The sequence below is a fragment of the Panthera pardus genome, unplaced genomic scaffold (assembly GCF_024362965.1).
Source record: "Panthera pardus isolate Hobbes unplaced genomic scaffold, ASM2436296v1 HiC_scaffold_24, whole genome shotgun sequence".
Classification (NCBI taxonomy): domain Eukaryota; kingdom Metazoa; phylum Chordata; class Mammalia; order Carnivora; family Felidae; genus Panthera; species Panthera pardus.
The window spans coordinates 53,560,546-53,572,858 of NW_026526810.1; positions in this window are offsets into that span (position 1 = coordinate 53,560,546).

Here is a 12,313-nt window from a genome sequence, read left to right on the forward strand (position 1 = left end):
TTTAAAATGTGAACTCATTTCATATTCACAACAGTACTATTATCACCCCCATTTTATAGGTGATTAAAGTATCTTGTCCAAGTTACATAATGGTTAATGTTGAAGGTAGGATTGGAAACTGGGGTTCTCCCAGGGTTTCCCATGGGCTTCATGGGATCATGAATTGCTTTTTTGCTTAAGTCAGTTAGAGTTCGGTTTTTTTTTTTTAATGTTTATTTATTTATTTTGAGAGAGAGAGAGAGAGAGAGAGAGAGCAGGGGGAGGGGCAGAGAGAAAGAGACAATGCCAAGTAGGCTTTGCACTGTCAGCACAGAGCCCAACGCAGTGCTCTTTCTAACGAACCATGAAATCATGACCTGAGCCAAAGTCAAGAGTCAGAAGCTTAACGAACTGAGCCACTCAGGTGCCCCTGGAGTTTGGTTTCTGGTATTTGCAACCGAAAAAATCCTGACTAATCCATTGGGCAACTGGGTGGACATCACTGCTTACTGAAATAGGGAACACAGGAGGGAAGTTTCTCCTTTGGAAAAAGTAGGCATAACATAGTACCTTATCCCATGTCCCCCTGGGTGTCAGAAAGTTTTAGAGACATCTCTGGAACTCATTATTGATGTATCCCCAAATATTTCCTGCCTCTGGGGGCTGGCAATATATTGTGATGTGTATTGTAAGTGGTTTATTATTAATGACAAATCATTAATGACAAAACATTCAAATATTTTCTTTATTTTTATTTTGAATAAAATTATTCATGTACTTAGTATTTAAAATATCAAATAGTTTTACAAAGCTTTTGATGAAAAAAAGTTAATTTCCTGTCCTACCCCAACCCACCTAGCAGCCGCTGCTTAGAATTCTTTTAGCTTTTTTTTTTTTTTTTTGGTATTTACCGCCATATTTCTAAACAACAATCCTCATACTGTTACTTCTTGATTTTTATTGTCTTTTTACTATGCAAGATAAGAGTTTAGTTCTGTTATCCTACCCTCCCTCATTATTGTTATAATTTTTGGTTAATATATATTGTTTATATTAATTTGACTATGTAGTATATGATTATATTTCTTTTAGTTTTAACTTTTAGTTTTCTTTGGAGTTAATGCTTGCCTTTCTTTTTCATTTGCTTAGTTTTCTATGTTACTATCCAGAATTTGTCCTCAAACTCTCCACCAGAAGTATAAATCTCTCAATATGTCAGGTGATTCATCAATTTCATTATTTTATCCTCTTTAACCTCCTCCTCCTTTTGATACTTCCTTGATGTCCCAATTTACTGGTTGCCTTAGAGGAAATATCCTGGAATTTCCCTTCAGCATGCTTCTGGATATTCCCTTTGACTTGCTTTTATGTTGGATCCATTTCCTTCCTCTTTCGTGGTTTATTCTCTCATTTTGATGGGACACCAGCTATAGACCAGCAGCTTTGGCATCACCCCAAGAACTTGTTAGAAATGATAAATCTCAGACCCCACCCCTGATCTACTGAATCAGAATCTACATTATAACAAGTTCCCCAGCTGATCCATGTGTACTTTAAGGCTTAGAAAGCACTCTAATAGCTCATAAGAAAGGTAAAAATAATTTGAGAACTTGTATTTTTGTATATACCTATATTCTACTTTCACTTTTAACTGATAGTTTGGGAATAAAATTCTAAATTGGAAGTCACTTTCTGTCTGAATTTTCAAGGTATTTCCCATTGTCTTCTAACCTCCAGTGTTGCTGTTAAGTTTAATTACATTATAATTTCCAGGTTTTTTTGTGTGTGACCTTTTTGTGTTTTTTCTTATATTAAATATTTTAATAGTATTTTTCATTGTATTTTTTATATGAAATTTATTGTCAAATTAGTTTCCATACTACACCCAGTGCTCATCCCAAAAGATGTCCTCTTCAAGACCTTTTTGTGTTTTTTATTTACTTTTATATCCAGGTTTCTGAAATTTTATGATAATGTGCTTTGGTGAGGGTCTTTGTTGTTGTTGTTGATTATTATTCCATGTATTCAATGAACCCTTTTAATCTGGAGACTCTCTGGTTCTCAATATTTGTTGCTCAGTCGGTCATGATCTCATAATTTGTGGGTTCGAGCCCCTCACTGGGTTCCATGCTGCATGGAGCCTACTTGGGATTCTTTCTCTCCTTTTCTCTGACCCTCCTTGACTCATGGATGTGTTCTCTCTCTCTCTCTCTCTCTCTCTCTCTCTCTCTCTCTCAAAACAAATAAACATTAAAGAAAAAAATTTTTAAAAAGAACATTTTCACCACATCTGAAGATTCCCTTGTGCCTCCTCTCAGAAAATAATCCCAAGCAAAAGTAACCACATTTTAACTTCCATCACCAGAGATTAATTTTGTCTGTTCCAGATCCTGGTAATCATAGATCCTGATAGTATATAGTCTTCTGTGTCTGTCTTCTTTTACTCACTATTATGTCTATACTGGTACTTTGTTTTCAGTTGCTGGTCTTGTCTTCTGATTCACCATCCTTTTGTCTCCTTCTCTTGGCTCTCCAGCCCCTCCCATCCCTTCTTACAATCCAGAAGCTTCTCTGCTCAGCCTCCTGAAGGCTATGGGGTGATGGACCCATGCTGGCATGGCTCCTGTTGATGGGTGTGCACAGTTTCCTCCCTAATTATCCACAGTCGGCTCTTTGAACTTGGGCCAGTTGTACAGCTGCCACCCCATACAAACATGGGCTCATTGTTCTGGAAACTAAATGATGTGTGTAAAAAGAGTATGTTGTGTACATGCATGAGAGATCCTAGTCCAGATTCCTGGCTCTGTCATGGATGCATCCTTTGATCTGAGCAAGTCTGTTTCTCTGTCTCTGTTTCTCATTCCCCCAAGCCACTTTGATCCAACAAATACTGAGAGCTTTTCCAGGGTCAGCAGATTTTAGTGAAAAGGAGATTCATTCTGACTTAGCAGTCTCATCCCTCCACACTGGTGTGCCCCTCACTGCTGAGCTGCCTGTAGTCAGCCTGCTGTATGACCGGCTTCCCTGCCCCCACTGCTCCTTGTCCTCCATTTACATAAATACTAACATTAAATATAAGTGGTCAGTATATGAACTAAATAAAAATATTTAAAATAACAAACACTATATAAAAAATAAATATTTAATAATAGAAAGTTGACAGAGACCTAATATTATTTGATATTTTTTAGAAGTATGTTCTTAAGAAACTCAGAATGTCAAAGTTATTATCTTGGAGTCAAGAGCCAATAATCCCAGGTGCTGGAGAAGCTCTTTTGGAATCTATATAAGTCAATGTTAATTATACTTCAATTGAAAAAAAAAACCTTTCAAACTTTAAACTTCCAAACTTCTAGGTTTCCTCCGAGTCCCTCAAATAAGGCCAGCTCTTATTTGATAACTTTGAGGACATCTTACTGAAACTTGTTAATTATCATTTTATACAGATCATAATATTTTAATATCTAGCTATGTTTTTTATCCCAAAGATTAATCCCAGATTTGGCCATTGGCCAAAGAGGGGGAAGATGAGCAGGAGGAAGGGTCAAAACATTAAAAGTATGTTTACATATATATTTAAAATCCTGTTACATGAGAAAAGATATCAACTGTAGCTGTGGCTGAGGAGCGTGATGAGGGGACAGGCTTGACCCCCAGCACTCAGTTCCATCCCAAGTTACTCACTGCAGCTCCCTTGGACCCTGAGGGAGGGAAGTGTTCTTGGCACGAGACAGAAGTCTCAGGGGCTGCCCTACTCAGTGGCAGGAAGGGGTCAAGTTGGCTGGGGCTCCAGGCCTTGCAGATGGCATGGTATACCATATACCCCTCCTGAACCCAGGCAAGTTAATCATTGTCTCAGGGCCCTCCACCTTGGGGTCGTTGGTTTGCTGGGTGTTTGCAGGAAAACTATCACATTTCAGATGAGTCAGTGCTGGGTGGAGAGAGAAGAGTAAATTTCATAGGAACTCCTGGTAGCAGAGCAGGACAACTGCAACTCTGGATATGGGGTCTGGGTAGGGTTCTCACATGAAATCCAGTGGTGGTCAGGGGGTATTCTCTAAACCAATGAAGTTTAGAGAAAGGTTTTTCTTCTACTGAGATAAACTAACCCAGAGAGATAAAAATCATTAGAGGGTTTGTTCATGCTTACAACAGTTTAGTTTTGACTTGTGTTTTGGAATGTATAAAAGACTTAACTTATCTTTTTAAAAAATTTTTGCCATTTGCAACAACGTGGATGGAGCTGGAGGGTATTATGCTAAGTGAAACGAGTCAGTCAGAGAGACAGATATCATAGGATTTCACTCATATGTGGAATTTGAGAAACACAACAGATGAACATAAGGGAAGGGAAGCAAACATAAGATAAAAACAGAAAGGGAGGCAAACCTTAAGAGACTCTTAAATACAGAGAACAAACTTAGGGTTGCTGGAGGGGAAGTAGGTGGGGGGATGGGCCAAATGGGTGATGGGCATTAAGAAGGGCACTTGTTGGGATGAGCACTGGGTGTCATATGTAAGAGATGAACCACTGGGTTCTACTCCTGAAGCCATGACAACACTGTATGTTAACTAACTTGAATTTCCATTTTAAAAAAGAAAATAAATAAAATTATGAGCTAAAATATAACAGTTACAAATATGATAAACTGAAAATGCTCACACATATCTCCAGTGTGTGGAAGGTTTATGAAAAGAGGAATCCAGGAAGAGAAGACCAATATGGAGGAAGCCAGGTGGGGGAGGCAGAGGAGTCCTGAAGGGAGGTTGGTCCAGGTACATTAGTAGTTCTTGAGAAATGTTCTTATTGGTTAACTTTACCCTGAAGCTCATGTACCTGCTACCACTGCCTCCAGACAAAGTTATTAGCTGAATAATGTTTGTTTATAGCTCTTCCACGGCTCTTTGTTTTGAAATTCCAGAGGCTCTATTCTGGGTCAGATACCTGCCCTAGCACTCCAGAACCTGCAGTGTAATGTCCCAGGTTCTGAGACACCGATGTGTTCCATTGGCTGAGAGACATGGAGTGGAGGACAGATTTATGCCTGACAGAAGCTTCCTCAGGTGGGGATCAGTGGGACATCGTAGGCGCTCAATAAATATTTGTTGGATGAATGAATGGATGGGCTAGATAGTATACTGTCCATTGCTTAGAAAGAGGCTTATCCAATCCAATAGCCTTAGAATGGAGAGAACGACCAGTGCTTCTTCCCTGTTTGGTTTTGAGCAGTCCTGGACAGGAAATGGTCTTTTCTCTTTTGTCAACAGAGTGAATAACCACTTCCTTGTGAGGCAAGAGAGCAGACCTGACTGTGCCTTGCTCTTGACATGGTGGTTAGTACTGAATGCTGAAGCATGTGTCATCCCTGCCTTACACGATATATCTTGCCACCTGTCCCACCACCTGCTTCAGGACTTTTGCCTGGAATTGAGACTCAGCTGAGCATTAGCTCTGTCTCCACCTCCACCCCTGTCAGGTGCATCCTCTCCTCTATGACACTGTCATTGAGTGCTTTTCTAGGGGAAGGGAAAGGGAGGGGAGTGACTGAATCCTTCTTCCCTGGAGTTAAAGTAGGTAATGGAGGAGCTGAGACCCAAATGAAAAACCCAGAACTAGATCTACTCCCTCAGGCAAGGCTTGATCCAGGGACTCTCTTATGCTCCTCCTTGCCTGCACTTCTGCTGGAGAGAGACCATATCATAAATGGTGGTTAAGAATACTGCCTCCGGCTGAGATCCCCAGGGTGATCTGGAGGTAGTCCCTCAACCAATTCCTGCCTTAGTTCCCTCATTTGTAAAGTGAGGATAATAATAACACCTGCCTTATAGGGTTTGGGGGGGGGATGAATAAATATGTTACATATATATATTTATATATATGTATATATATAATATATAATATATAATATATATTATGTATATATAATATATAATATATAATATATAATATATAATAATATATAATATATATAATTATATAATATATATAATAATATATGTATGTATATATACATATATGTATATATATTATATATATACATATATATATTATATATATACATATATACATATATATATATTTATAAACATATATATACATATATATATAAACATATATACATATATATATATTTATAAAGTGCTTTGAACAATGTGGTATGTGACCTAGATCCATGTTCCAAGGAGCCTGAAGTTTGATACAAAATTCGGTGCAAAAGTATTTATTTAGAATGATAAAAGAGATCACACAAAAATAAAAATTTTAAAAGGCTGATAAATGCCAAAACAGCACAAAATTTTAAAAATAACATACTATTTTTTTTTAACGTTTATTTATTTTTGAGACAGAGAGAGGCACAGCATGAACGGGGGAGGGGCAGAGAGAGAGGGAGACACAGAATCGGAAGCAGGCTCCAGGCTCTGAGCCATCAGCCCAGAGCCCGACACAGGGCTCAAACTCACGGAGTGCGAGATCATGACCTGAGCTGAAGTCGGACGCTTAACCGACTGCGCCACCCAGGCGCCCCACATACTATTCATTCTAAAAAACTGCAATTAACCTCTATACTTTTCCCTTTGCTATTTGGTTGTACACTCTTTGATTCTTCTTTATTCAACACCAATTTTGTAATATCATTTTCTTCGTAGCAAATAGAAAGCAATCTTCCCTCTAGCCTGGTTGAGGATTTTTAAAAATTGTTAGTCATAGGGTAGTGGGATGGGTTAAAATAAGTGATGGGGATTAAGGAGTAGTACACTTGTTGTGATGAGCACCAGGTGTTTTGTCGAAGTGTGGAATGGCTATATTGTACACCTGAAAATAATATCACACTATATCAACTAACAGGAATTTAAATAAAAAACTTAAAAAAAATTGTTGATCTGGGGTGTCTGGGTGGCTCAGCTGGTTAAGTGTTGGACTCTTGATTTCCGGTCAAGTCATGATCTCATGGTTCATGGGATCAAGCCCTGTGTCTGGCTGGCTCTGTGCTGACAGTGTGGAGTCTGCTTGGGGTTCTCTCTCTCTCTCTCTCTCTCTCTCTCTCTCTCTCTCTCTCTGCCCCTCTTCTGCTTGCTCTCTCTCTCTCAAAATAAGTAAATAAACTTAAAAATTGTTGGTCATATAGTTAATTATCGATAGTTTCTTTCTGCTTCACTTCTCTTCATTGGTAGTCTTATAAAACTTAGGATTGTTTGCAAATTTGGGAACACCTATGATTTAGTCACTATGGCTCTGTAACGACCCCCTAAACCTAATGGTATAAAACAGCAACCGCTTTATTAGGGTCATAGATTCTGTGTGTCAGAGATGCAGAAAGTGGGGCTCCTGCATGGCTCAGCCAGTTAAATGTCCAATTCGTGATCTCTGCTCAAGTCATGATCCCATGGTTCATGAGATTGAGCCCCCATGTCAGGGTCTGTGCTGTCAGTGTGGAGCCTGCTTGAGATTCTCTCTCTCTCTCTCTCTCTCTCTCTCTCTCTCTCTCTCTCTCCAAACAAACAAACAAACAAACAAACAAACAAACATTTAAAAAGAAAACTTCAGAAGGGGCACAGGCTGGTGGTAACTCTACAGTTGGGTTGGAACCATTTGAAGGCTCATTCATCCCCAGACCTGGACCTGGGCTGGGGGATTTGGAGACAGGACTGCTGAGTCCAGTCCCCACTCATGGCCTCTCCACCGGGGTTGGCTTCCTCCCTGCAGGGCAACTGCAGGAGGACTTGGGCATCTCATATGGCTCTCAGCGGAAGGAGCTGCCTCACATTTTATGACCTAACCTCAGAGTTGAGCAGTATCAAGTTCCTTATCTCCTATTAGTTAGAGAGAGTCTGCAGTCCAAGATTCAAGAGGAGGGGAATTTGCCCCCATCTCTTGCTGAGGGAGTATCAAGGTTCTGTCTAGAAGAGCATGGAGGATGGGAGATATTGTTGCAACCATCTTCAGAAAAAAAAAAATCAAATCTGCTGCATCTTTCAAGCGTCTCTTATACCTGAGCTATTGTAGATGTGCTCATTAGAATAGGAATATGGTAACTTCCATTTCTTGAGATTTCTATCAGATAAAGGAAAAAAGACATTCCAGACATCAAAAACATCTCTGTTAGGAGAGGCTCTGTTTTCATCAGGTGTCAATGGAAACTAAATCTTTCACTTAGGATTTTATATGTCTTGACTGGACGAATTTTCCACAGACTAGTGTCTGGCTTTGTGTATTTCACATCTTGTTTCTCTTCCTCTACCCTATTCTTCTTATACCTCAGTACAACCTCCAGTCTTGTACCTCTGTGTCACAATGCCAGATGAGTCCGCACAGTGGGAGGTGGGAGTATTTTTGGAAGCTATTCCTAAACCACAAAGGTGAACAGTAACTTCAGTATACATGAAACTGACTACAACCCACATAACTATGCCCCAATAACTCAAAATTAATTTTATCTCTAACTCACCTTCTCCTTAGCCAGATCCTAAAAATACATAGTCACATCAACGTGAACAGGAGAGATGAAAGAATGGGAAACCAGAGATCTCATCCAGTTGTAGTTTAGAAAGCTTACTTTTGCAAATTTTACTAATACCTATGAGTTAACACAAAGACCTAGTGCTGGGGTCCTCTCAGAGCCCTGGATGGGCATGTGCAAGAGGAGGGCCCAGTGTAAGCAACATTAGCTTCACAGCAAACCCCCCTCTGCCTGCATACAGTAAGAACTGCTTAAGCATTAACTATTATTGTTGGCTCCATTTTCTGAAAGTCCTACCCTTGTGGTGGCAGGATGTCTACCATCAGTAGCTCCAGATTCATATCCTGCCAAGTTCTTGTGAAGCAGGAAAGACAAAGCGCCTCTTTCAGTACTTCATGTACCAGGATTTCGTTTGTACCCACTTGAGTCATGGGTCCAACGAATTGTACACCTCATGTTGCATTCTTGCAGCTAAAGGTGGAAGAATACTCCCCACACGGTGGGGGTTGAGAGTAGGGAAGGGGCTGCTTTCACAGAGGCAGTTTGGGAAAATTAAAGGGTCTGTGCATGCTGAATGAGAAAAAAGATGTCCATTTCCTGTGAATGTAGAGCAAACTCTGAGAAGAGAGAGCAGAAGGAAAGGGGAAGGCCAGCAAAAGAGAAGGGATGACAGAATGGAAAATGGAGGTGTCCAAGGTCCTCTCCAGCTTGGCAGCTTGGGTAAGGCCCTGATAGACTAAACAGGCATGTCCATCCTCCGAGGATCCCACTGGCCTGGGTGAGCACCATGTGGCCTTAGCCAAACCCTGCTGCGCCTGCTGGCCCTGCTTCAGACTGACTGGCCCCAAGTGTCCTCTGCCTGTCTCCTGTCCTCTCACCCTGACCTTTGTTCCTCTTGGTCCACCTCTCCCTGTCCCTGCTCCTTAATCACAGCCTTTGCAGGGAGGTCTGGTGTGGGGAGATCAGCAGGACTTGTGCCAACAAATTTGCTTCCCGGTTCTTGGTCCCTCCCTCTTCCCACTTTGAAAAGGAACTAAGTAAAATGTTAAATCTTGGGACATAATTCATTTTCTCTTGTCCACTCTGAACTCCGTGGCCCCTCTATAGACCTGCTCCAACAAGGTAGCCACTAGCTATGTGTGGCCACTCTATACACTTCAAAGGTAGCTAGTCTGAACTAAGACATGCTGTAAGTTCTGTGAAAACTGGATAGCTACATGCAAAAGAATGAATCTGGACCACTTTCTTACACCACACATAAAAAGAAACGCAGAATGGATTAAAAATCTGAATGTGAGACCTGAAGCCATATAACTCCTCAAAGAAAACACAGGCAGAAAACTCTTGGATATCAGTCTTAGCAATATTTTTTGGTGTCTGTCTCCTCAGGCAAGGGCAATAAAAGCAAAGCTAAACTATTGGGACTACATTGAACTAAAAACCTTTTTCACAGTGAAGGAGACCATCAAAAAAACTGAATAAGAGAAGATATTTGCAAATGGCATATGTGATAAGGGGCTAGTGTCCAAAATATATGAAGAACACGTGCAACTCAACACCAAAAACACAAACAATTTGAAAATGGGCAGAAGACCTGAATAGGCATTTCTCCAAAAAAGACGTTCACAAGGCCAACAGACACATGAAAATATGCTCAACACCACTCATCATCAGGGAAATGCAAATCAAAACCACAATGAGATATCACCTCAGACCTTTCAGAATGGCTAATATTAAGAACACAGAAAACAGCAAGTGTGGGAGAGGATATGGAGAAAAAGGAACCCTTGTGCACTGTTGGTTGGAATGCACATTGGTGCAGCCACTATAGAAAACAGTACAGAGGTTCCCCAAAAAATTAAAAATAGAGTTACCATACAATCTAGTAATTCCACTTTAGGGTATTTAACTGAAGAAAATGAAAATACTAATTAAAAAAGATACATGCCTTCTTATGTTTTTTACAGCATCATTTACAATAGCCAAGATATGAAATCAACCCAAGTGTCCATCAACAGACAAATAGGTAAAGAAAATGTGGGGTGTGTGTATGTTTGTGTATGAATATACATATGAACATATGTGGTATATATATATACATGAATATACATATGAATATTATTCAGCAAGAAAAAAGAATGAAATCTTATCATTTATCATTTGGAAAAACAGAGATGGACCTAGAAGGTATTATGCTAAGCAAAAGAAGTCAAGACGGAGAAAGAGCGATACCATGTGATTTCACTTATATGTGGAGTCTAACAAACAGAATGAATGAACAAATGAAAGCAGAAACAAAAATCATAAATACAGAGAGCACACTGGTGGTTGGGGCAGGGGGGTGTTGGGAGGATGGGCAAAATAGGTGAAGAAGATTAAGAGGTACAAACTTCCAGTTATAAAATAAGTAAGTCAGGGGGATGAAAAATACAGCCTAGGAAATGTAAACAAAAAGATAAGCTATAAACTGTAAAACACGCAGTGGATTTTGAAGACTTAGTATGAAAGAAATGTAAAATATCTCCTTAATAATTCCATATGTTGATTATAGTTGAATTGATAATACCTTGAATTATTGGGTTAAATAAATGCATTGTTGAAATTAATTTCTCCTATATCTTTTTACTTCTTAAAATGTGGCCACTAGAAAGTTTAGTAAGACATATGTGGCTTGTATGACTTTCCTATTAGACAGTGCTGCTCTAGGCCTTTTTTCCAGAAGCATTCTTATGCACGCATACCCATGTAATTCTGCACCTAATCTCAGGAACTATTCAGAGTGCCCCAAGTTCCATCCATGGGCCCTAGCTCAAGCTGAGAATCTCTGAGTCAGGAATGCCATGGTTTTTACCAGGCTCAGCATCAACCACACCATACTGCACAGACGAAGTAAATTGAGCACAAAACTCTCCTCTTAGTCCAAAGAGCTGAGCCCAGGGACCCTGTCCTCTGGGGAGGTGGGGGTGCCTGGCCCTGCCATGCATGTGTGGAGGGCTGGCACTGGGGGTTACCTCATGGTAGGTGACGCTTCAGCTCTGCCTCTGTAGCTTCCCCTGCCAATCTGGTGGTTCCAGATGAGGCCCACATCAGTTCAGGGAGATGTTTATTCACTCAGCGAGATGTGTTTTTCAGGGATGGCTCTGAGACTGGCCCTGGTCATGGAGGGTAGGTGGGCTCCAGGCTAGGCTATGCCCAGCCTGGGGAAGGGGACACAGACTTCTAGTCCAGAGAGCATAATCCTGGGCTCTGCCACTCACCAGCTGTGGGTCTTTGTGCATTGCTTCATGTATGACTCACTTTGGAATAAGTTGTTCTTCATTCATAGCTATCTATGTTTTACATTGACTTTTCCATTAGATTTTATAGCTGGCTCATACAAATTAGAAATATTCCCCATTCAATTATTTTTCACTTTTTTGAGACTTATTAATTTTCTTTTTCTTTTTTCTTTTTTGCCAATTCTGTAATAATACCTTTTAGATCCATTTGTGCTAAGTTAACATTAATTCAGTTTCACTTGCCTTGAAAAACAAATCATATTGTTAAATTACATAGTGAACTGACAGTGAAAACACCGAATTCACGTCCTTTTAGGAGAACACTTCGTGCCACTGTGTACACTGAAAAGTTTAAACAGGTGACTTCACAAAGTCTTCTTCTGTGGTATCCATAGTCTAAGAGTTTCCTGCTTTGTCTCTGTTACCTTTATGTGGCAGGTTTGCCATTTGAGTCTAATGGAAATCCTCTAAATTCCTAGGATTAGCCAAAGGAAAGGAGTGAGGGTACAGTTGAGGGTGAGGGGCTTAGAACCAGAGTCCAGAGCTCTTCAGGTTCTGCACAGGGCCGGCCACCCCAGCATCCCCAGGATCCTGGCG